This window comes from Lissotriton vulgaris, chromosome 1_1 (assembly GCF_964263255.1).
Source record: "Lissotriton vulgaris chromosome 1_1, aLisVul1.2, whole genome shotgun sequence".
NCBI lineage: Eukaryota > Metazoa > Chordata > Amphibia > Caudata > Salamandridae > Lissotriton > Lissotriton vulgaris.
In genome coordinates, this window is record NC_141685.1 from 83,417,517 (window position 1) to 83,442,800 (window position 25,284).

General features: G+C 47.1%; 1 long non-coding RNA gene across 1 annotated transcript; it reads left to right on the forward strand.

Moving 5' to 3' along the window:
• The first annotated feature begins 708 nt into the window (after positions 1–708).
• On the forward strand, positions 709–21,880 carry LOC147737448 (uncharacterized). The gene is made up of 3 exons (XR_015299329.1): positions 709–808; positions 12,283–12,352; positions 21,370–21,880. It is a non-coding gene; the product is annotated as an uncharacterized LOC147737448 (long non-coding RNA).
• Positions 21,881–25,284: the final 3,404 nt, after the last annotated feature.

The window sequence follows — 25,284 nt, forward strand, 5'->3', positions numbered from 1 at the left end:
TGCTCGCCCTGTCTTCAGCTTTCTAGAGGCACACGGGGCTTTCAATTCCTGTATCTAGAGGGCAGAGAGCCACTGGTTTCTCCTTTAGTAGACCTACTGAAGGAGTGGTGTGTGCACCTACCTAACCTAATGAGAAACTAAACTCGCTTAGGTTGGGGAAGGGTGTGCTAAACCCTTGACTACTCAACCCCAAGTTCAGTAGAACTTACTTATCCAAGCTAGTATTATATGTACCTAGTACTTGTGGTTTTCCAGTTAATCAATACAAAGATGTATGTGGTAAAATAATGCAGGGGTGAATCCCAACGGCTGCACACTGTGTAGATACGTTGAGTGATCCCCAGTGCCCAACGCTCCCGGATTCACCTTTCCTATCATGCCGGAACGCCAGATTTAGTCTTAAAAGTAAGTCCTAACTGTATATCCCTTATGGATTCTCTCAAGCTTTAGATTACGGAGTTACACATTGTTGGTATTTTCCTTAGGAAGCATCGCTCCCTCTGCGGACTCTTCCCGATCATTGACCATTAAGCACTGATTAATTCAGGTATGCTTTTAACATGGTGTGTTCCCACTTTACTATAAATGTTGCAACTATTCCTAACAAACAGAGAAATAATGTGTATCCACTATTTATTAATAGGTTGCTAGCACCATCCCCCTTCGTCCTGATGAAGACCCTGACGCAAGGATTTCATTGATTCCTGCCTAATCTGGGGTCGAAACGTCGCCAAATCCCCCGTACAATACACAGCCCCCCCTAGCCACTACCTTTGTATATTATGGAGCGGGGCATGTGTGCCATGAGGTATTGTATTGAACTATGACCGTTTTGTTACACATTGACTATTGAATTTTTGCGAATGTTTGATAAATACTTGCTTTTATTGTCACTATTCCCTACCTGTACTACCCTCACGATTTCACATCCTCCTTACCTCCAGGGGCACCATTATAACCATAATGTTTGAAACTATATTTGTTGGTCCGTCCTATAATGTGAATAAAACATTATAGACGCATTTTCTGTCTATTGGACTTAATCGTATGTATATTTAATCACTCCTCTAAAACTGGGACCCCTTCCCTCTTAGTTCTGGTAAGATGAGGGTTTTTTTTTTTTAAAAACCTTTATTAGAGCATTCTTGAAAAACAAGTATGGGCCTACAACCGCAGGGGCCGGCCGCTATACAGAAGTAGAACACATTATATCGCGGTACAACTTAGCTCATCAGCCGACGACCCTGAGGTCCGGTAACGATTCAGGATAGAACTTGTATTAGAACGCGTGAATAGGACACAGGATATAATAAAGGTTTTTATTTTATATTATCTAAATGAACGGATCAGGTGCCACACAATTAAACAGGAGGATACGTGGGACAAGCCCAGAAACAGGATATCCATCTAGAAACAGCCATATGTGGGACTCTGGCGCAAATACTTATGAATCAGAGTAAACAGCAATACGATATACATTTTCGTGAGCGCCAGTTCTCAGGGCCTGCCCACCCGAAAGTCCGACTAACGTAAGAAGCATGGGCACTAAGTTCCAGGACACAGTGAAATCAGAATAAATCACAAACCATACTGATCCTAAAGGAAGAAAGGGAAAGGAGAAAAAGGCCATAGAAAATAAAGAAGGCAAAATAAAAAAAAAACCTCCAACCCCACACCCTGCACCCCTGCCGATGGCTACAGCCTAACCCCACTACCAGCATGCCTGTCGCCCCAAGTAACTAAAACCCTAAGGAAGGAGAAAGAAGAATGGAGGAGGGCATATTCGTACGTGCTCCCAGCCCCTTAGTCCCCCCGCAAGAAACCGACACCCCCTATCGCAACAAGATGGATATAGCGCGACCCTTATAAAAAAACTAGGGGGCATCGTGACATACCGCCCAGCCCCTTAAATCAAACAATTACAGATCGAGTGTCCATAATAGCCATTCCATACCGTCCCGATTTAATTGATCTCAACCTTAACCCTTACGAACCAGCACAAGAACCCTCCCCAGCGAGACCCAAAAGCACACAAACGAGTCATATCGGAGAAGGAAGTCATCAAGAGTCAATCCGTTACCACTTGTAGCCAGTAAGTCCACGAGAGCTTCAGGCACCGAAAGTCTCCCTCTCCTGGCCACGGTTTGAACGGCTGCAGATTGCTGTTCCAACAGCAAGGCAGGGTCCGGTACCACAAGTAGCATCTCGGATAGGCTCGCATCCATTTTAGTCAATAAAACATCCACCTGTGAGTGAAACGTCCAAAGTTCTGCCAATATTGACCTCAGCGATAGCTCAGACACCGTTCGATCCATAGTCTCACGCCCAATACCAATCGCAATCACCCCCCCGGGTGAATCCGGCATCTCCGGGGGGAGCACACAAGATCGCGAAAGGGCAAGCGTGGACGGTGACCCGTCGTTCTCTACAGCCGCGTTCACCCGGCTTAACGCCGCATGCCGGGGTCATGACCCGCCAAAACCAGGCAGGGAGCCAACACCGAGTCCGCGGGGCAGGGACCCCCACGCACAGGCGGTAGCAAGCAGGGTCACCTCTCCATCAATGCTGAGCAAAGAAAACAATCGCCGCCAAAATCGGGCGCAAAAGAAACCTCCACTACGATTGACCGGACCCTGCCTGGGTCTCTCTGCCGCTGTTGTTGCACTGCAGCCTGGCCTTGGAGATACTGGAGGCCCCGGCTTCACCGCTGGAACAGGCCACAACCCTCAGCTCGATGTAACTTCGTGAAACCAGCCGATAAAAAGTTTATGATTTCATCATCGAAGTGAGGAACAGTTCATTCACGCAGGGGCTGGGCGCGAAATCAGGATAATGACAGGATCTTGTGGCGGGATACAGAGGTCGACGGAGCCGGGAGCTTAAGCAGCCATCTTGTTTGCCGCTCGATGAGGGGGTTTTTGATTCGTCAGCTGCAGGGACCAGGAGACGTTGAGGACGACCAGGAGCCAGATGTGAGCTGTCCCGGATGTCGAGTGCTGAGGGGTCAGAGTCCGGCGGGAACACCAACAAGCCTTGGCAACGGCAACCCACGAAGATGGTCAAGATTGGTTAGGGTCTGGCCCAACAAGGACCAGGAGACTCACCACAGCAAGGGAAGTCAGAACAAGCCTGGAGCAACCAGGGGAGCCCAAATAAAGCAGTGTTGACCCTCAAGAGGACCCACATGCCGGAGGCACAGGAGTCGCGAGGGGACCACAGGCAGTTTCACAAAACCTCAGATCCCAGGGCACAGAGTGCGAGGAGGCCGAAGTCCTTGGTAGGAAATGTGCACAGAGGTTGGGGCTGTCACCCCAATGCACAAATTTGGTGAACGCCAACAAGCATATGCACTTGCAAATGAACGCGGTGCACAGGGGTATGGGTTATGTGGTCCCTACGAGGGATACTGGCCTCAAACTCGGTAGGAGGGCAGCTCGATCTCAGGGTACTTGGGAACCCACCTCCTGTGTTGCTGGAGCCTTCGGAGTCCGCAGGAGCTCAGGATCAGCAGACCGGTTAATTGTGTTACATGCCTGTGAATGCAGGGGAGTGACTCCTTCACTCCAAGGGAGATACTTCTGTAGTCTTTGATGCTCCACAGGCATGGTGCATGGGCACCGACGATGCTTTGGACGGAGAGGGAGACGAAGTCGGGCTCAGTCGAAGTCCAGCAAAGTGCAGAGTGTCCAGACGGTCGAAGCTCAGTGGTTTCTGGTTTAGAATCTTGTCCACGTCGAATCTAGGGTCCTACAGCCACGTAAGCCCTTTGTTACCCACGTGAGAGGGTTGGACAGATTCAGAGGACCCTCCCAGGAGAGGGTCTAGACAGTGGGGAGATACTCCCATGTCCTTGTCCAGTTTCGTGCCAGAGCCTGAGCCAACGACTCTCAGAACTGGTTTGAACTGGACTAGGCACAGGGACACTAAATGTGCTTCTCGTGCAGACTTTCTGGCACTGAGGCAGTGCACCCACCCAGCCCCATTACAGTATCTATTGCAAATCAGGGTTTCCCAGAAATCTTTAGGACGTGAAGACTCGGGCAGTTCCTCTGCATATATTTCAAGTTGTATTTTACAGTAGAGTAAGTCCCGGATCCACTTTTTCAGAGTAGCAGTAGTTTTAGACCCCCAGCATTGTGCCACCGCCCGTTTAGCAAGCAAGGTCGAGACAGCGACTAAAATATGGTTGCAGGGTTTGAGGTTCTTTACCCAGCCCAGCAGGCAGACATCAGGAGAACACATCACGGATTCAGAAACCACATTAGTAAGCAGAGTTGTGACCTTGGTCCAGAATTGATAGATTCCTGTACAATGCCATGCAAGATGCAGAAACTCTGCATCCCCCTGCCCTCACCGAACAAAGCAGGCATTCTCCCGCTGACCAAAGCGCTTCAATTGCAGCGGTGTATAGTATAACTGGTGCAAGTATTTAAAATGGATGATGCGGAGGTTGCAATTTGCAGTTAAGCGGCCTGTCAGGGCACAGCAGAGCCTCCACATATCAGGTGAGAATGAAGTTCCTAGTATCGCCACCCATTTATTATTTGAAGGGGCCCTGCTCATGCAGGGGCGCCCTCTAACATAAAACCCAGCACCCTGCCTTCAGGATTGATAAGGCCTGAAATAGGGGTGACTGATAGGTTTTAAGTGTAGTGACTTATAGATATAGTAAACCTATATCATTCATAAGTGGTGAAGCACCAGCTTACACAGGCTGCAATGTCAGACCTGTAGTTGCATTTTGCATGGACTCTCATTGTTGGCATAATACATGCTGCAGCCCGTGGGAGGCCTCTGGGGTGCCTATGCAATGCACTGGGTACATGTGTACCATATACTAGGGACTGATAAGGGTACCCCAGTATCCAATCTGGAGTGTACCTAGTACGTGTTTTACAGTTTAGGAGGAAAAAGCAGATAGGCTGGGGTCCTGATTGGCAGGATCCCAGCCAGACTACTCAAAAACAGTGGGTGCAATCAGCAAAAAGTGGGGGTAACCATGAGAAGCAGTTCCTACTTTCCTACAGTTAGTGATGAGTGGATTGGTTAGTGGTGTAGGATAGAGTCATGCACTGTTCGCAGGTGATGGTAGAAATGTGTGGTAGCTGGGATAGAAGGGAATAAAGGTGTGGTTTAGTAGTGTGTGCTGAGAAATTGGATTGTGCATAGGGTTAGTTTGTAGTCCATGAGTGGAGTACATTTGGTGTGTGTGTGTTACTCTGGTCGTGGATGGGGTTGGGTGTGTGCTGATGAATGGGGAAATGGGCAGCATTTCTGATCCTAGTCCCGACCAGCTTCAAACATACACTCACCCTTGTCCTCTCCGCCCTCAGCCTCGATGCACAGGTGAGACACCCTAAGCTTTTTTTTTTTATGTAGCCCGAACTAGACCCGAAGATATCAGGTATCAGAGTGCTTTACATGAGCACCAGTTTCGTTACACAAGGACACATTCATTTTGTTAGGCAAGGGGAGATTAAGTGATTTGCCCAGAATCACAGGATTTTGTGCGTTGTTGTCGAGACTCAAACCTGGTTCTCCAGCTTCAAGGTCAACCGCTCTGGTCATAAGGCTACATACCCTCCCGTACCCTTGGCCTTGGCCTTTTATATCCCTAGTAGTCAGGTGACCCCTTCAGCCAATGGGAACCCTAGCCCTATCCAATCGCAACACTAACCCTGAACCTTAGGGCCAATAGGAGGCCAAGAACTCAATCAGGCACAAAACTCTAAACCCTACGTCTAATAGAAAGCCTAACCCCAAACCCAGTCCCAACCCAGTTCCCTGTCAATCATATAGGAAACCCTAAACCCTATCTCCAACAGAAAACCTAACCCTAGGCCTAGTCCCTACCCTATATTAAGTAACCAATCACACAGGAAACCCTGAGCCCTATTTCCAATAGAAAGCCTAACGTTAGCCCTAGTCCTAACCCTAGACTACACAACAATCACACAAAAAACTCTAAGCCCTACGTCCAATAAAAAGCCTAGCCCCAGGAACCAATCCAAAACCCTAAACCTATCCACCAATCAGATCACTAACCCTAAGCCCTACACCAATAGAATCACTGATCCAGGACCCAATCAGAACCCTCAAATAACCAACCAATGAGAACACTAACCATAAACCAATAGAAAAACCAGATGCAACCACCAATCAATGCCCCCAATAGTAGTCTATATATGAATTCACCAAACACCCAGCAAAACCACGGGCATCACCTCCTCCCACGACCTCTGCGACAAGCTTGAATCCTACTTCCATCTGAAAATCATGGGCCTCTACGACCACTTCAATGACCAGACACCTGACGCCGGAACCACCCCCTCCCCAGCAATGCCAGACAGCCTACCGTCTCCTCATGGATCCCAGTGACACCGAAGACACCACTTCGACCATGAAAGGCATCCACTCAGGAGCCCCCACAAACCCCTGCATGCCACACATCTACTACAGTGCCACCATCGCCCCAGAACTACGACGCACCATCAACACCGCCTTTAAGACCAGCACCTTCCCCAACAACTGGAAACATGCAGAAATCAGACCCCTGCTCAAGAAGCCCTCTGCGGACCCCACTGACCCCAAGAACTACCGACCCATCTTCTTCCTCCCCTTTGCGGCCAAAGTCACTTAGAAGATCGTCAATGCCCCGCTAACAAAATTCATTGAAGAAAACTCCATCCTTGCCCCCTCCCAATCCGTATTCTGCAGCAACCACAGCACTGAGACAGCTCTACTCGCCATCACAGACGACATCCGCATCCTTCTCGACCAAGGGCACACCGTGGCTCTGATCCTACTTGATCTCTCTGCTGCATTTGACACCGTCTCCCACCGCACACTAACCACCAGACTCCACAACACCGGCATACACGGAACCACCCTCGACTGGATCCGCTCCTTCCTCTCTACAGAACCCAAAGAATCAGACTGACACCCTTCCTCTCCAAACCTACGGAAATCAACTGCTGAATACCTCAAGGATTGTTGCTTAGCCCCATGCTCTTCAACATCTTCATGGCCCCCCTCGCCGCCATCGTCATACAGCATGGACTCACCACCAGACTCCATTTCCAGGAAGGAATGATGGACGTTGCATCCTCAATGAGCAGCAGCTGGCTGAAGCTCAACTTGGAGAAGACAGAGGTCCTCTTCCTTGGACCCTCCCCCTCTGCATGGGACAGTACCTGGTGGCTCACCGCCCTCAGCAGCCCTCCAACCCTCATGGACCACGCCCGAAACCTTGGCATCGTCCTCGACTCCTCCCTCTCCATGACCCAACAGGTCTACGCCGTCACCTCTAGCTTCTTCAACACCCCCTGCACCCTCCGAAAGACCTTCAAACTGATCCCCGCCGAAAAAAATAAGACGGTCACCCACACACTCATAACCAGCAGACTGGACAATGGAAACGCCCTGTCCGCCGGGATCAACAGGTCTCTGCTCCACAAACTCCTGACCATACAGAACACCACAGCCAGACTCGTCCTCTGCATCCCTCGACATGAACACATCACCCAACACATGCGTAACCGCCACTGGCTCCCCATGGAGAAGAGCGTTACTTTCAAGAAACTCACCCATGCATACTAATGCCTCCACAACACCGGCCCCCAATACCTCAACGAAAGGATCTCCTTCTACGTACCCAAGAGAAACCTCTGATCCGCCGACCTCGCCGAAACCCCACGCAGCAGAAAAGCCAGAACAGGTGGAAGAGCCTTCTCATCGCGGCCAAGACCTGGAACAAGCTTGTAATCGACTTCAGATGTTCCCCCTCCGTGAACATCTTCAGGAAGACGCTCAAGACCTGGCTCTTCTACTGAAAAGAGCTGCTTCTCCCCCCCCCCCCCTCCAACCCCCTCCCCCCAGCGCCTTGAGACCCTCATGGGAGAGTAGCACGCGTACTAGTCCCCTAATTGATTGATTAGATCTAAAAGACGCCTGCTTTCATATTCCAATTCATCCCGCTCATCTCAAATATCTCAGGTTTATGATAGCAGGCGAACATTACCATTACAAGGTACTTTCATTTGGCGTCATCACGGCCTCCAGAGTGTTCACCAAATGTCTCGCAGTAGTAGCTGCTCATCGCAGAAAACAATGTTTACATGTCTTCCCTTACCTGGACCACTGGCTTATCGAAGCGAGCACTTACCAAAACTGTATACTACACACTCAGACAACAGTACACCTACTTCACCAGTTGGGTTTTACAATAAATGCACAAAAATCTCACCTGTATCCGGCACAAGTGCAATCTTATCTGGGAGCTTCCATCAACACTCTCAAAGCTCTAGCCACTCCAAATATAGCCAGGATTCACAATATCCAGGTCACACTATTACAATTTCAACCCAACCAATCATTACCAGCCAGAGTCTTCATGCTGCTGCTGGGAATGATAAAACACACAAGATGATGGACAGAATGTTGCACAATGGCAAAACATTCACCCCCAGTCACAGATCTGGGATTAATCCATCGTTATTTTGGTCACCAAGCCACCCCAGTTCAGAAATGGCTATATGCAAACCAGTCTTGACCCTGTGCCTCATAGGAACAGTCCAGACCGAAATGCTAAGCCATGTCTTCCCTGGACCTGAATCAAGCATCCTAGGACCGGTTTCTGGCTATCAGCCTTCATCAGCCAGGATAACTTGACTCCAGTGGCGTTGTGAGCAAGGGACCCTCGCCTGGGCATACCCTTCCCACATAGAGGGAACAGCAAAACACGCAAGATGATGGATGGAATGTTGCACAATGGCAAAACATTCACCCCCAGTCACAGATCTGGGTTTAATCCATCGTTATTTTGCTCACCAAGCCACCCCAGTTCAGAAATGGCCATATGCAAATCAGTCTTGACCCTGTGCCTCATGGGAACAGTCCAGACCGAACTGCCAAGCCATGTCTTCCCCGGACCGGAATCAAGCATCCTAGGACCGGTTTCTGGCTATCAGCCTTCATCAGCCAGGATAGCTTGACTCCAGTGGCTTTGTGAGCAAGGGACCCTCGTCTGGGCATACCCTTCCCACATAGAGGGAACAGCAAAACACACTAGATGATGGACGGACTGTTGCACAATGGCAAAAGATTCACCCCCAGTCACAGATCTGGGTTTAATCCATCGTTATTTTGCTGACCAAGTAAGGAATACCTTTCTCCACAAATAATGACAATGGAAAAATATGGAGATACAATAGTAAACATAGGTATCGGCAGGTGAAATTCGCGGTGCTGACGTACGTTTCGGTGTGCGACCTCAGCGAGGTCTCACGTTCATCAGGGCACAAGTCAATAAAAGAACACTGGTGGTGGTATCTGGGAGGTCAAATGGAAAGGCGCACAAGTCGGCAGGTAACAGGGGAGCAAATCAGTGCACCGGGAAAGGTTGAACAAGGTCGGGATACACGCTGGCCAAATGCTGAGCGAGGCGTCAAAAAGGAGTAGAAAGATAACCGAGTGGAGAACTCCAAATGAGGAGTCCCGGGCTCAAAACTGTAACGATGGGCTGCAGTGGATGGTGATAGAAAATGCGGGCTGTCCGGGGGGGCTGATGCTTGAAGGGGCAGAGAGGAAGCGGCAGCCCTTCAAGAGGCCCGGGTGGGGTCCTCCTGGAATCACAGAGTGCAGGATCTCAGTCTGAGTGGGGCGTGTAGTAGGCCTGATACAGGAATCGTGGTATCTACGGGCTGGAGGAAGTCTGGTTTCTGGCTATCAGCCTTCATCAACCTGGCTGAAGAGGATTATGAATCCGAACCCGGTCCCAGGATGCTTGTTTCTGGTCCAGGGAAGACATGGCTTGGCAGTTCGGGCTGGACTGTTCCCATGAGGCACAGGGTCAGGCTGATTTGCATATGGCCATGTCTGAACTGGAGTGGTGGAGTGAGATAAAGAATGGTGATGGATTAAACCCGGATCAGTTGACTGGGGGTGAGTGTCTGATTTGCTCAATCGCTCCGTCCATCATCCCGTTTGGTATCGCTTTGTTCGTCCTAAGTTGGCAGGGTATGCCCAGACGTGGGTCCCTTGCTCACTCTACCACTGGATTCAAGATAACCTGGCTGAAGAGGATTATGAATCCGAAACCGGTCCCAGGATGCTTGTTTCCGGTCCAGGGAAGACATCGCTTGGCAGTTCGGGCTGGACTGTTCCCATGAGGCACAGGGTCAGTCTGATTTGCATATGGCCATGTCTGAACTGGAGTGGCGGAGTGAGCTAAAGAATGGTGATGGATTAAACCCAGATCAGTTGACTGGGGGTGAGTGTTTGATTTGCTCAATCGCTCCGTCCATCATCCCCTTTGGTATCACGCTGCTGGGAATGATGGCATCCTGCGTTCCTCATGCAAGGCTTCACATGTGTCCTCTGCAGCACTGTCCAGCGAGTAAGTGCAATCAATCACAGGGTCTATTAACCGATCTAGTGTCGGTAGACAGTCGCACCCATCGCTCTCTGCAGTGGTTGAACCCTCAAAACTTAGCAAAAGGGCGGCCTTCCGTAGACCTGATTCCACAGACTATACTCACAACAGGCGCATCGTTAACAGGTTGGGGTGCCCATTTCAATATTACACAGTACAGGGCTGTGGTCGGACAAATACAAACGTCTTCACATCAACTATCTGGAACTTCTAGCAGTGTTCCTAGCACTCAAAACCTTTCGCACCCAACTTGTAGGCAAGACTGTCTGAGTTCGCACAGAGAACATCACAGCAATGTACTACCTACAGAAACAGGGAGGGACTCCCTCTCTCCAGCTGTCACGCTGTGCACAAAGCATTTGGAATTGGGCGATTCACCCAAAAATCTATCTCCTAGCAGAACACCTCCCAGGGGTAGGCCATCAGATTGCAGCCCTGCTTAGCAAACACAGTCTGAGAAGCTAAGAAGTTCTTCTTCCCTACTTTCAAAAATGGGCTTTTCCACATATAGATCTGTTTGCAACAGTACACAACGAAAAATACCCAAACTTTACATCTAGGTTCACACAACCAGCATCCAAAGGCAATGCCCTTTGGATGATTTGGTCAGGTATATCTGCTTACGCTTTTTCGCCTCTCCTGCTAATTCCATTACTTGTTCGTAAACTCAGACAAACGTCCCTCACACAGATCTTAATAGCCCCCACATGGGCTCGCAACCTTGGTACACCTCCCTGTTAGAACTCTCAGTGGTTCCACATCAAAAGCTACATCTCACACCTTGACTCCTCACTCCGAGCCATGGGGAAATCAGACATCCAATTCCCAGAGAACTCAACCTAGCGATTTGGCTCCTGAAGTCATAGAGTTTGGTTATTTACAACTACAACCAGACTGTATGAATAATCTCAAGGAAGCTAGAAAGCCTACTACTAGAGCATGTTATGCAGCAAATGGAAACGTTTTGTTGCCTATTGTAACAACAACAATATCAATCATCTTGATGCGTTTGTGCAGAACATCATTTGTTATCGGTTGCATTTACAGCATTGTGGATTAACTTACACATCCATTTGTTTACACCTGGGAGTCGTAGCTGCATACTTGCAAAATAGACAACCCCTATCTCTCTTCAGAGTACCAGTGATTAAAGCCTTCATGGAAGGATTAAAAAGGTACCGCCAAGTATTCCCCCTGCTCCAGAGTGGAACTTAAACATAGTCCTTACAAGGCTAATGGGCCCGCCTTTTGAACCAATGCACAAATGTCAGTTACAATTCCTATCATGGAAAGTTGCTTTCCTCATAACGATAACCTCGCTAAAGGAGAGTTGATGAACTTCATGCATTACCTATACAAGAGCCTTTCTTTCAACTTCACAAAGATAGAGTGGTTTTACGTACCAATCCTACATTTCTCCTTAAAGTAGTTTCTGCTTAGGGGTAATTCATGTGTAATATCAAATTAAAATAACATAACATTAGCATTTTCATTATTAATTCAACCATCATAATTCTTGTATAGAATTTATGTGCTGCAATGATAATAGAATCAGATAAAAGTAATTAGCAAAATAAGCACATTGAACAAAATAAATAGTTCCACCATCTTTCTAAAACAATGTACATATGCAAGCATAGAACAACTGTATGTAGCTTTTTCCTACAATGCTTTCCTGTGTGTGTGTCTGTCTCCCATTCCCTGTAGGGAGAGTATGTAGCTCCCCGCTCTAGAAGAGTCGGTCAAGAAGGAGCACACTGCATGGAATAATTTCTTGGTATGCACTTTTTATTAGTATTGCAGGAAATCACAATGATTGATTGTCTCTTTTGTATTCTTCTTTCCCACAGGGCCTTCCACTTCAGTCCCTTAGGTGAGCCTCGGCCGCCGTCGTCCCTCGGACAGAAGGAAAAGACTCAGGTAAGTGTTTTTGCTTTATGGTTTAGTCAAGGGAGGATGTGAGGGATAAATAATAGCTATGCATAAATGTGAAGGGAGGGGGTAGAGGTTGGAGCAACCAAAAGAAAAAAAGAGTAGCCAATGATTTCTGCTCTTGTCTTTGTTTCCGTCTCACTTATTTCCTTTTCCCTGGGTCCCTTTCACCCCTAAGCCTCCCCTCCCGTCCCTCTCTGACTCAGCCCCTTTCCAAAAGCCCCGGAGACCCCCACGCACCTGGAAGAGCCACGTCACTCCGGGGCCTTGGCGTGGTGACTCCACGTCCTTCAGTGCGGTCTGGTAGTAGATCATGCCTCCAGGTATTCTGAGGCTATACCCCTCAGGACTACCACTGCCCCAGCAGTGGCTAGGGCCCTCGTTAGCATCTTTACCAGGGTGGGCTTCCCTACGGAGGTGGTGTCATACAGAGGTACCAACTTCATGTCTGGCTACTTGAAACACATGTCGAAGGAGTGTGGTGTGAATTACCGGTTCACTACCCTCTACCACCCACAATGTAATGGCTTTGATTTAAAAAAAAAATTTTTTAGAACTTTATTTTAATTTTGTCAACATACAACCTGGCAGTCAGAGTATACATAGACATATCATACCAATATGTTCTACGTCAGTAGGTTAATCAAGAAGCAGTCAATAATTACACATGCACTAATCTGCTTTTCCATTCTCCAAGTGATCAGTATTGTATTGTATTGTATTGTGGTATACTTATATAGCGCAAACCTGTCACCACCAAGGGCATCCTGGCGCTTTGACCCATGATCCAGCAAGATCAGCAGCTTAGCCTGTCCTAGGGAAGAGGTAGGTTTTCAGCGCCTTTCTGAAGGCTAAGAGATCCTCAAGACTTCTCAGGGATATTGGCAGGGAGTTCCAGAGTTTGTCCGCCGCTACTCTGAACGATCGGCCACCCATCCTCACTCTCTGGAAGCGCGGAACTATTAGTAGCCTGGATGAAGAGGAACGTAAAGCTCGGGATGGAAGGTACCAGGCAAACATTTTCCGCAAGGGGACTGGGCCCAGGCCATGGATAGCCCTGAACACAATGCACGCTGCTTTGTAGCGAACGCGTAGATGGACCAGCAGCCAGTGGAGTTCCTGTAACGCTGCCGTGGAAGAGCTCTGGTAGGGGCGGGAGAGGGCGAGTTTGGCAGCCATATTTTGCACCCTTTGGAGCTTGCCCAGAAGTGTTACCGGGGCCTCCAGAAGTAGTGCGTTACAGTAGTCGAGTCGACTTAGGATGGTACTTCACACTACTTCGGGTCTGGCTTGCTCAGGGAGGAGGGGTAAAACCTTGCGCAGCATGCGGATCAACATCATACACGTTGAGGTGGTCTTATTTACGTGCAGATCCAGCTGCAGGTTGGGCCCAAAAATGACACCCAGATTACGTGCCGATTGTGCGGCTGACACCGTCTCTGAAAATGACGGGGGCCAAAAATCGTCTGGGAGATCTCGGGGAATTCGGTCGTTGGAGCAGTACAGGACCTCTGTCTTAGTTCCATTGGACTGTAACGAGTTCAAACGGAGCCATTCCGCTGTAGCCTGCAAGCACCGGTGGAAGGTCTCCAATGGGACTGCGTCCTGTCCCTCCAGTGAAAAGACCAGCTGGGTATCATCCGCATAATTAAATGCGGAGATCCCAAATGATTTAATGAGCTGGACTAGAGGGCGGAGGTAGATATTAAAGAGTATAGGGCTGATGGCTGATGGCTGAGCCCTGAGGTACTCCTTGTCCTACTCTCCGCTCCTCTGAACTGAAGGGAGGGAGCGAAACCCGTTGCTGACGGTTGTCCGGATAGGAGATTAACCAGTCCCTGGCCTTATCTTTGACCCCGCACTCTTCCAGCCTCGAAATCAAGGTAGAATGGCTGACCGTGTCGAACGCGGCCGACATGTCGAGCAGCACCAAAAAGGCTGCCCGACCACTGTCGACTCGCGCCCGCAGATTGTCTAACACGGTCACCAACGCGGATTCCGTCCCATGAGCTGGGCGAAAACCGAATTGCGTCTCGTCCAGCCAGGTGTTCCCTTCTAAGAAGCCGGACAGAGTGCGGGTAACCAATTTTTCCATGATTTCGACTGGAAAAGGAAGCAGGGAGATTGGCCGGTAGTTGGAAAGGCAAACAGGGTCAAGCGTAGGTTTTTTTAAGAGCGGAGATACCACTGCCTTCTTCCAGCAGCCCGGTACCGTCCCTGTTTCAAACGACTGGCAACAGATGGAATGCAAGGGCTGGAAAAGATCCTCCTGAAACACCTTCCAGAGTTTGGGAGGGAGAGGATCAAGAGGCGAGCCGGATGAAATCGTAAGGGCTAGGCTGCCAAACTCCTCCAAGGAGGGAAGGGGAAAGCTACTCAGCTGGGGTCGACTGGCCTCACTCGCCTGAGCTCCCAAGCTGAGGGCCGGATCCAAGGAGGGAGGGGGAAAGCTACTCAGCTGGGGTCGACTGGCCTCAATCGCCGGAGCTCCCAGGCTGAGGGCCGGATCCAAAGAGGGAGAGGGGAAGCTACTCAGCTGGGGTCGACTGGCCTCAATCGCCGGAGCTCCCAGGCTGAGGGCCTGGTCCTCTGTCAAATTCCCCTAATTGGGAATGTACCTTACAATTATCATGTGGAGACACCTCCCTGCTCGTCCCCAGTGTCGTAGTGTTCTGCCTTATCAGTTTCAGAGCCAGAGTCTGTGTCTGTTGTCACTCGGGAAGTAGGAGCTAGGAGTTATCTGTATGAGCACGGCAAGTGTTTAGTGTATCCTCAAATGTGTCATCCTTTCTGCTAAGGCGCATATGTTTCTCCTCAGCTACGGCCCAGTTGAGCGCATTTCTATGCCAGAGCGCAATCGTTGGGGCATGATGGGGTAGCCATGTGATTGCAATTCTACGTCATGCCAGTACCATAGGCGACTGACCAAATTTATAGGTTATCTTGCGCCCTTCTGGCATCTAAAGAGGCCTAATAAACAGCATTTGGTTGTCAGCTCAAAACTTAGTTGTGTGGTATGCTCCATTTCTTCGACAGAAGGAGTGTATTGCATCGCAGGGCCATGGTTAATGTAAGAAATCAGCTCCCACATTGTTGCAGCGCAGGCATATATCTGGGCAAGACACGACCATTTGATAAAGGTCTTGTGGCGTTAAGTAGGTTCTTCGCAGAAAATTATAATGTATCAGTTGAAAATGGCCAGTACTAGAAACCATGCATGTTAGTTCACAGGACCGCTGCCAGTCTTGATCTTCCATTGGAATGTCAAAGTCTAAATTCCAGGCCTCTCGGGTCCGTGTGTAGTGTGTAGTATCTACTGTACAGTTTAAAATGCAGCCCTTTGGGGGTGCGAGGGGTCGTGGCTCCTCCTCTTCCTTTCGGGGATGTTACAACCAATATCAGCAGTACCATCCCTATCCGGGCCAACCGCGTTACTCCTCCTCCCTGCAACAGCAGTCGTTTCGACAGCCGCAGGCTGCCTCTTACAAGCAGTACAGAGGGAAATCCTTCTGCTGAGGTAGAGATTCCTCAAAAAAGCACTGCCAACTGCCAACTGTCACCCGCTCTTCCCATCAATCCGACCAAAGTTGGAGGGCGGATCTCCCATTTCTTCTCCAATTGGTCCGTAATAACTACTGATCGATGGGTTTTGGACATAGTGTCCAGAGGCTACACCAAATTCTCCCCCCAGAAGTCCTCCTGCTGCCCATCTGAAGGAACTTTTATGCCAATTCAATCTCATGTTAAGGAAAGGAGCGATCAAAGTGTTCTGAATCTTTAAAGGGGATGCAGGCTTCTATTCAAGATTCTTCCAAATCAAGGAAAACTCGGGGGAGTGGCGCCCCATTCTGGACCTTCGTTCCCTCAAAAAGTGCCTCAAGAAGCAAACTTTCCAGATGTTGTGTCTCCTAGAAGTGCTTTAATTACTGTCTCAAGGGGATTACAAGCCAACACTGGACCTTCAAGATGCCTATTTTCATGCCCTTATCCTACCCAGACACAGAAAATTCCTGCGCTTCAGAGTGGATGGCAGAGATTGCCAATTCCAAGTCCTTCCATCTGGCATTCGCTCTGCACCCGAATGTTCACCAAAGTCTTGGCACCGGTGGCAGCACATCTTGGTCAAGATGGTGCCCAAATATTTCGCTACCTTGACGACTGCCTTATAAAGGCGCAGTCGTTCGCAGTCGCAACTAGACACACTCAGTCATGCCTGTCTCTGTGTCTTTCCATCAATCTAGAGAAGTTTCAGTTCACCCCCTCTCAAGTGTGGACCTTCTTGGGGGCCATCATAGACACACAGCAAACAAGGGCTTTTGCCTCAAACGAAAGACAACAGCGGATTTCTAAACTGGCCACTCTCCTGCACACATAAAAGTATGTTTCTGTTCGACAGTTCAAATCGCTTCTGGGGATGCTGTCTTACTGTATTCCCCTAATTCCCAACTGTCGCTTCAAAATGAGACCACAACAGGAGGAACTCGATAACCAATTGCAACAAGTCTTAGGGTCCTTCGACGATGTCATCAACATCACGTCTCAGATACGAAGAGCATTGCTAGGATGGACTCTCATACCAAACATCTCAGCAGTTCATTTGTAGTGGACACTCCCGGTTTCATCCTCACGACAGACGCCTCCCTCGAATGGTGGGTAGCGCATCTTCAAGCCCTCACAGTCAAGGGGAAATGGGACACCCACCAATTAACTTGGCACATAAACCTTTTTGAGTTACTGGTGATATTCCTGGCTTTGAAGTACTCCCACTGCACTTATGAGATCACCATCATACAGTGGAGTCATTTCAGTCTGCTTACCTTTTCAGCCTAAGCACTTGGTAGCCTCTCTCCACACCCTTACCACTGTTTGGGTATGGGTAGGTAGAGTGCACTCATACTTTCTTCAATACAACACCGGGGTGGGGTAACCTCTCTTGCCCACGGCCAATCTATCTACCCGGTAAGCAGGATCCTCACGGTCCGCAAAAACCAGTTGTTGACTGCCACCAGCTGCGTGGCCCAGTAATACTTGCGAATGCTCCGGACCGCTAGTCCACCTTAATAAACTCCCCTTTGCGCCTTACTAAGCACGAAGCGCCACCATCCCGCAACAGGAGCCAAAGTTCTCAGTCTACCTTTTAAAAAGAAAATGTCTGGTGGGATCTTAAAGGACGTTTTTTGCACGATGTACAGGAGACCCTGGAGGGTCATCACTTTAAATAGGACCACCCAGCCCAGTACAGAAAGCGGGAGTGCCCGCAAGTGTGGGGCATCCCAGCAAAGCCGGTCTAATTTCGGAAGTATGTTCCTGCCTGTGGCTCTCTTGTAATAAACTCGCCCAAATATTTAAAGTCATGTAGTGCCACCCGAACTGGGCACCTAGAGTGCAGCCGCAGGGTCCCTGCCACCAGCAGGAATGTTAAGGACTTATTCCAGTCGACCTTATATCCTGAATAATCTCTAAATATGTGAAAAATTTGTAGGATTCGTTCACTCGAGAAGGCTGATTACGTGTCCTACAGCAAAACGTCAGCATAGAGGGAGATTTTCTCATCCCACTCCTAATCAACTGGAATACCCCATATGAGAGGTCCTGGCTAACCTACGCACGTGTGAAGAGCATAGGAGACAAGGAACATCCCTGTCGGACGGCAAAGACTCATGAGACTGTATTTTGACGCGCATGCGCGCTAGAGTACAAGAGCATGACAGCAGCGCCACTGGTTCAGCAAAGGAATCCCCTGTTGCGTGTGGTACTCCATTAAGGTGTCAGAGATATAATCGCGTTCCCTGGTGTGGCATAAAGCCCGATTGATCAGGATGATCCACTGTTGCAATTACTGTCCGCACGCAGATCGCCACGGCCTACGTAAGGACCTTAGTCTCAAAATTAAGCAGGTAGATAGGTCTATATGACCCACACTCAGTTGCTGGTTCGTCCTTTTTTGGGATGACCACCACCTCAGACGTTCTTTGGTCCTCTGGGAGACACCCTTATTTTCAGGTAGTCTGAAACCTACTCTGGAAGTACTCCGTGATTTTATCCATCATGCTTTTTTATAATTCTATGGGGAGCTCATTAGGCCCTGTTGCTTGCCCTGTTTGCAAGGTTCTTATTGTCTTATATATTTAGTCTACTGTCAGGTCTTGGTCTAGTGTGTCGCGGTCCTCATTCGTTAGCATTGGCAGGGTCAGGTCTTTCAGGAAGTCTCTCCCAGTATTTCCGTCCCCTTGTTGTCAGTGTCCTCAAGGATCACTGGCTTGAATTCATCCTATAGCACGCAAGCTGATTCACAAGCAAGCCGCCCATTCTCCTTAAAATAGAAGTCTGCTCCATCTCACATACGAGCTTTGAACGTCTTGTCTTTTAAATATCACGGATCAACCCTTGGGGGTAGCATGAAGTCCACAACCAGACCATCGAGTTGCACCTCCACCAGCGAATGGTCTGAGATTCCCCCTTCTATCTGTGTAGAGGCTCTAAAACTATCTTTATGGACAGTCTGGGTGAAAGGATGGTGCAGGCATTCCAGACTACCATGTGCTGCAGACAGGTGTGTCCGGTTCTGATACCCTCTAGGGGCATTTTGGAGTATCATGAATATAGTATAGGGTCAGTTCTGTCACTCCAGTCACCCCAATGCATGTATGCTCTGTTGTAAGTGTCTTACCCTTTCACAGGATGAGTCAGTCTTGTCTGGGTCGCTTTCCTGTTTCCCGACACTTGAATGGCACGCCCGAAGACTCGAGAGAGCAGTGACCCACCAGCAAGCTTTTGTTGAGCGCTTTTGTCCTGGGTATAGTGCTGCATTCAGTAGGGCACCTACTCTGTCTTTTCTTTGCAGTTGCCAGAAGATAAGCAGTCCCAAGGTAGCAGTCACACCTGGCCTGTCTGTAAGTGAAGCGCCTTCTGGAGGCCCGACCATCAGCAATTGAGCCCACACTGTGGCTGGCTGGACCACAGGCGTAAGCTCAGATAGGGTGTTCGACACTGGAGTAGTGGTAGTCCCTCATGGGCCTCTGACACAGAGTAGTCAGAAATTCAGCAGCTAAAAGCCCAACACAGGCTCTCCAGGAAGTCAGTAGATTCAGACTCTGTTGTGTTAGGAATTTGGCAAATGCAACCTTGAATGGGCCTATTGGCAGCACACAATCGTCCTACTGGACCTCAACAATCATGTTGTTGTAGAGTTTTATTTTTTGCCTTGAACTGTTGGGAGAGTCTTGGCGGGGGAGGAGGGGGTCCCTCAGACTAGCTGGTCCTGCTGGATGGCTTTCCGGCTCACCCTACGGAGAACGAGGATGTGTCAGACCTTGCTTTTTCCAGGACAGCCTTGTCCTCCTGCTGGATAGTCAAACTCCCTTCCCTTTCTTACCAGACAGGCAGGCTTCTAGGCAGACTTCTAGGCTCTTCAGGACAGGTACACAGCTTCTCCATTAAGTAATTAAGCCTGCAGGTGATGTCCCTTCAACTTAGATAAACTGTCAGGCTGACACCATCCCTGGTGTCACAGCAGGCACCTGAGTACTTCGTAGAGCACATTCTTCCTTGGTAACAGGACTTTGAACTCCGGTATAAATGAGGGATAGATGGTCCCACTTGTATACACAACTGGCAGGCAGGAGATGCAGTTTACTCTGTTGCACCCTCACATTGCATTTATGCTACGCACACCAACACCCTAAACATGCACTTGATGTTATCGCAAAGTCTGGGCACAGGTATAGAAATGGAGCATTACATGGGTGTGTCAGTAGAAAGCCACTCCACTGACCATGATGCAAAGATCTCATCAGGCTATTGATCCTTACAACAGGGTGCATTGCCACCACTGCTCTAGCTGTTAAACCCATCACAGTCCTCTGCCTTAAATGAGGGCACACTTGGTGTGACCCTCCAGGTCACAGGACCGGTCCAAGATCTCTCATAGTCCCTTGTTAGAAGTTGCACAGTACTGGGGTGGCAGAAAAATTTCATGTAATTGTTTTGTGGTAGATTAATCCCAGTAACATGCAGTTACAAGTTTGACGCCATGTACTGGGGAGTTGCCACAAGGAACAGATTCTTCTGCCTGTCAAACCACATGCCATTCACTATTTCATAGTGTTTTTCTGCTTTTATTTTACCACCTGTTTTAAGCAGGTGGTCGATATATGCATTGGTTGGTTGGGGGAAATGAGTGAAGCAGGGGAGAGAAGAGGAAAGCATTTTCTAACAGAGGGAAGAATTGTGTGTGTTCCCCAAGTTAGTAAAAAAAACAGCATAAGTCTTGGCTGCTTCTGCTGCACCCAGAGTCTTGTGGGTCTTTTCAGTCCAATTTTTCTATCTGGAAAAAAATTGTGTCCTGTTTTTCTGCACCCGGTAAATCCAGGTGCAGAAAAGCCTAACAACTGATAATCAGGTGGAATAAAATGCACACATGAAAGTACGCCTTAATTTCATTGCCCTTGATTCATACTCTGGACCATAGTTGAGGGATAGGTCTAGGCATAGCGCGGAGATATCCCATGTGGGGTGATTCATGCGCTCTACAAATGACAAAAATAAATAAATAAATAGTCCTCGCAACACACAATAGATTTGCGTGCGACAAAGGCCAGAGCTCAAAAGTCAGGATACCAGATACAAGTAGGTGGTAAGTCAGGGCAGGGGGAAACGCCTGTTGTCTGAGGAGGGGAAATTCTCATCCTAGAAATCTACATTAAAATTAATTAATAGTATTCTATTTTAAATATCTTTTTGGTGCCAGTCCATATGACTTTAATGTCTGCTTTTGGGAATCTATGTTACAAGTCCATAGGGTACATGTATCCTTTCTGAGCATAATAAAATGTTGGAAATTCCACAAAACCTCACTCCTAGATCCAAGTACTCTCAGGCTACCATTCGACACTCTGCTCTGTCTGAAGAACAGCTCAACACTTTCAAAATTCTGCATTGATATGGCTTGTAAATTATTTTTGGGGATATTTACATGTATTAACTATTTAATTTTAATACTATAGGTGAGTGAAATTACGGACGAAGAAAGCAAGATTTAGCACCAGCCAACTGAATGTTAGTGCCATAAGAAGGATTATTTTGAAAAACTGAAGGACATCCAGCATTCTAAGTTTAAACAATTTCCAAAATCTAGGTGTGGCAAGAAAGTGGGAGCTGAGTAAAGAACTATACATGTAAGTGAAGTCTCTAATTTTGCATTTCATTAACCCAGAGCAAAGTCATATCTGTCCACACAGCATCAGAAATAATGCCTGAAAGACCAATCACAACATCCTCATCTGAAATATTATCAAAAAGACAAATTGCCTCAGCATGACAGAATAACATTCATCTAAAGCATGCATGATCTAAAGCATCATGTAATTCCAGAGTGGAAGCACACACTGCATAAAAGAAAGATATAAGAAAAGGTTTCTTCTGCAAACCATCAAAGAAAGGACACTGAAAGAAGACTCCGAAGCTGACATGCTAACAACCAAAAGATTGGAAAATCACCTTTGTTCAACAACCGTTTTTAACCAGTTACGCAAGTTTGAGACTATCTGCCTCGGGATACAACATCTCGACCCACTCTGCTCACTCTGGCAAAACCCTTAAAAATTCACTTTATTGTGTTCATGACCATCTCAGATTGTTACCTTTTTATTGTGTACTGTTCTGTAATTCTATGTAATTCGCCTCAACATTATCTGTTGTGCAGGATTGATATGTAAAACTGTTAAATATAAAAATGGATTAAATGAGCACCATTGCGCTATAGCTAATGTAAATAAATCCTCGTCTTCAGAACTATAATCCTTAACCTTCCACCAAACATAGAAAGGGTAAAAGGAACTGATGTTCTGCAACTGGTGAGACACAATATTACTGTGCATGTTCTAATGTGCTCAGTTACTGCCATTACGCCAGTGCAAAAAGGTACTTCTCAGTTTAATCATTAAATATCAGACTAACACCTTATCACTGCATTGCTAAGAACCTATACAAATAGATTTGAGAAAAACTTCGGTCACAAAATAAGTTGTTTCCGGAGAGGCTATAACCAAAAGACTGTTATCTGCTAGAAACATTTCAACAGGTTTTAAAGGGCTGCATTCAGACATATTCTGCTCTATTCAAGTGTTAAGAAGATTACAGACAATTTCTTTTAGAGATAAATGCTGAACATTATCTAAACAAGCCCGACTCTCAAATCGGGTTCACTCTTACCGTGGCATATAAGCAAGAGAAAACTAAATGTAGAGATATTAACTCTAGGAATACACCTTATAAAAGCACGGGCTTTGAGAACAAATTCAGTGTTAAAACCTGCCTCAATCAAAGCAAAATAACTCAAGTTGGGTAAAAAAGTTACCAATGCCAAAAAAGATTCAGCTATAAATCTAATCTCACTGAATTTGAGAGAATGCACACTGGGAAAAACCTCTCTCAGTGCTCAGTGTGCCTAAAAAGTTTCAGCACTAAATATTATCTCATTGCGCATATGAGAATCCACACTGGGGAAAAACCTTATCAGTGCTCTGAATGCCAGAAAAGGTTTAGTTTCAAACCGCATCTTTATCGACATGCTTTAACCCACTCTGTGGAAAAACCTTACCAGTGCTCTGAATGCCAAAAAAGTTTCAGCAGTAAATCTTATCTCACTGAACATATAAGAATCCACACTGGGGACAAACCTTATCAGTGCCCTGAATGCCAGGAAAGGTTTTGTAACAAACAAAGTCTTTCTCGACATGTAATAACCCACTCTGGTGAAAAACCTTACCAGTGCTCTAAATGCCAGAAAAGGTTTAGTTTCAAAGAGAGTCTAAATCGACATGTATTAACCCACTCTGTGGAAAAACCTTACCAGTGCTCTGAATGCCAGAAATATTTCATTAAAAAAAGAGACCTTAGTGTACATACAAGGACCCACACTGGGGAAAAACCTTATCAGTGCTCTGAATGCCAGAAAAGGTTTTGTAAAAAACAAAGTCTTTCTCAACATGTATTAACCCACACTGGGGAAAAACCTTATCAGTGCTTTGAATGCCAGAAAAGGTTTTATAAAAAACAAAGTCTTTCTCAACATGTATTAACCCACACTGGGGAAAAACCTTATCAGTGCACGGATTGCCAGAAATGTTTCAATGCCAAAACCTGTCTCACTCGGCATAGAAGAACTCACACTGGAGAGAAACCTTATCAGTGCTCGGAATGCCAGAAATGTTTCATTGACAAAAACAGTCTCACTCATCATATAAGAACCCACACTGGGGAGAAACCTTTTCAGTGCTCTGAATGCCAGAAATGTTTCAGTGTAAAAATCAGACTCACTGAACATACAAGAATCCACACTGGGGAAAAACCTTATCAGTGCTCTGAATGCCAGAAAAGGTTTCGTAACAAACAAAGTCTTTCTCAACATGCAATGACCCATTCTGTGGAACAACCTTATCAGTGCTCTGAATGCCAGAAATGTTTCAATGAAAAACGCCATCTCACGGTGCATATAAGAACCCACACTGGGGAAAAACCTTATCAGTGCTCTGAATGCCAGCAATGTTTCAGTGTAAAAAGTAGTCTCACACAGCACATAAGAATCCACACTGGGGAAAACACTTATCAGTGCTCTGAATGCCAGAAAAGGTTTTGTACAAAACAAAGTCTTTCTCAACATGCAATGACTCATTCTGGGGAAAAACCTTATCAGTGCTCTCAATGCCAGGAAAGGTTTTGTAACCAACAAAGTCTTTCTCAACATTCAATAACCCATTCTGTGGAACATCCTTATCAGTGCTCTGAATGCCAGAAATGTTTCAGTATAAAAAGTAGTCTCACACGGCACATAAGAATCCACACTGGGGAAAAACCTTTTCAGTGCTCTGAATGCCAGAAACGTTTCAGTGTAAAAATCAGACTCACTGAACATACAAGAATCCACACTGGGGAAAAACCTTATCAGTGCTCTGAATGCCAGAAAAGGTTTTGTAACAAACAAAGTCTTTCTCAACATGCAATGACCCATTCTGTGGAACAACCTTATCAGTGCTCTGAATGCCAGAAATGTTTCAATGAAAAACGCCATCTCACGGTGCATATAAGAACCCACACTGGGGAAAAACCTTATCAGTGCTCTGAATGCCAGAAATGTTTCAGTGTAAAAAGTAGTCTCACACAGCACATAAGAATCCACACTGGGGAAAACACATATCAGTGCTCTGAATGCCAGAAAAGGTTTTGTAACAAACAAAGTCTTTCTCAACATGCAATGACTCATTCTGGGGAAAAACCTTATCAGTGCTCTGAATGCCAGGAAAGGTTTTGTAACCAACAAAGTCTTTCTCAACATTCAATAACCCATTCTGTGGAACATCCTTATCAGTGCTCTGAATGCCAGAAATGTTTCAGTATAAAAAGTAGTCTCACACGGCACATAAGAATCCACACTGGGGAAAAACCTTATCAGTGCTCTGAATGCCAGAAATGTTTCAGTGAAAAAAGAATGCTCACTACACATACAAGAACCCACACTGGGGAAAAACCTTTTCAGTGCATTGAATGTCAGAAATGTTTCAGTGAAAAAAGAATACTCACTCGGCATACAAGAACCCACACTGGGGAAAAACCTTATCAGTGCATTGAATGCCACAAATGTTTCAGTGAAAAAATCAATCTCACTCTCCATATAAAAACCCACACTGGGGAAAAACCTTATCAGTGCTCCGAATGCCAAAAATGTTTCACCATTAAATGTCATCTCACTAGACATGTGAGAATCCACACTGGGGAAAAACCTTATCAGTGCTCCGAATGCCAAAAATGTTTCAGCCATAAATCTCATCTCACTGAACATGTGAGAATCCACACTGGGGAAAAAACATTATCAGTGCTCTAAATGTCAGAAAAGATTCAGAGGTAGAGATGGTTACAAGCGC